The following is a 1406-nucleotide window of genomic DNA, read 5'->3' as shown; positions in this document are numbered from 1 at the left end:
TCTGTTTACCCTATCAATAGTTTCTTTGGCTGTGCAGAAGCTCTTTAATTAGGACCCACTTGTCAATTTTTGTGTTTGTTGCAATTGCTGTTGAGGATGTAGTCATAAATTCTTTCCCAACGCCATCCTCTAGATAGTGTTTCCTAGGTTTTCTTCTAGGATGCTTTTAGTTTGAGGTCTTACATTTAAAACTTTAATTCATCTTGAGTTAATTTTTGTATCTGGTGAAAATTATCCCTATCAAACTATATTACTTTTCACAGAATTAGAAAAAAAATTCTAAAATTCATATGGAGCCAAAAAAGTGACCAAATTGCCAGAGCAATCCTAAGCCAAAAACAAACAACAAAAAACCAANAACCAAAAAATGAAAAAAAAAAAAAACCCCAAAAAACAAAGCTGGAAGCATCATATTACCCAGCTTCAGGCTATACCGTAAGGCTATAGAAACAAAAACAGCATGGTACTGGTATAAAAACAGACACATAGACCAATGGAACAGAATAGAATAAACAGAAATAAAGCCACACATTTACAGTCATCTGTTTGTTGACAGAATTGACAAAAATAATGGGGAAAATACACCCTATTCAGTAAATGGAGGCATACAATTTTAGTATAAATATAATACTTGTAATAGCATTTTAAGTAATCAATCAGCGATTACTCAAACTTAGTCATCACCATCCCTAAGTGCTTTTTCAGCTTTCCCTAATGGATCTACATAGGAAAATAAAATTTCTCCTGAAAATGTGTGTGTTAATATAGCTCACATGGATACCTATTATTTTATTTTGTACAAAAATTCAAGGTAGTAGCTCTATGCTGGCATAATCTGAAAGTTTTCATGTGACCCTTCTTCAGCTGCATACCCTAGAATCAAGGGGTATTCTTTCCAGGAAATTAAAACATTGGTTATATTTATTAACAATTAATCATATTTTAGATGTGAAGCCATTGATTTAAAAGTTCAATGCACACATAGGTTTTGAATTTTATTCTCAAAGAAAATTTGAGGTGGCAGGTATAATCCTTGGATTGATTATCAAAGAAATACCCAATCAAACATTCCACTATAGTAAAATTATTAGCATACATAAAGGTTTATATGTCATAGAAATAGGATACTAAACCAGTGTATTTTTTTCTCTTAATAAAGATGAGTTACAGTTTGACAATTTTATTGATGAAATATGAATGTGTAGCATTTGAAAAACAGTTAATTTCACAGAGGTTTATTTTTTCTGAAATATAATAAATGATATAAGATTTTTTATGATCTAGTTTTCAGAAAGGTTAGAATTCATGATAGGAAAATAGTGTTTTTTGTTTCTTGTTTTTCATGAATCTACACATACATGCACTGTAACATGCATGTGATCTTTGTAACAGGAGGTGGGAAAGAA

Source organism: Cebus imitator, unplaced genomic scaffold, assembly GCF_001604975.1.
Source record: "Cebus imitator isolate Cc_AM_T3 unplaced genomic scaffold, Cebus_imitator-1.0 Scaffold24, whole genome shotgun sequence".
Taxonomy (NCBI): Eukaryota; Metazoa; Chordata; class Mammalia; order Primates; family Cebidae; genus Cebus; species Cebus imitator.
Note: the sequence above shows the minus strand (reverse complement) of the source record.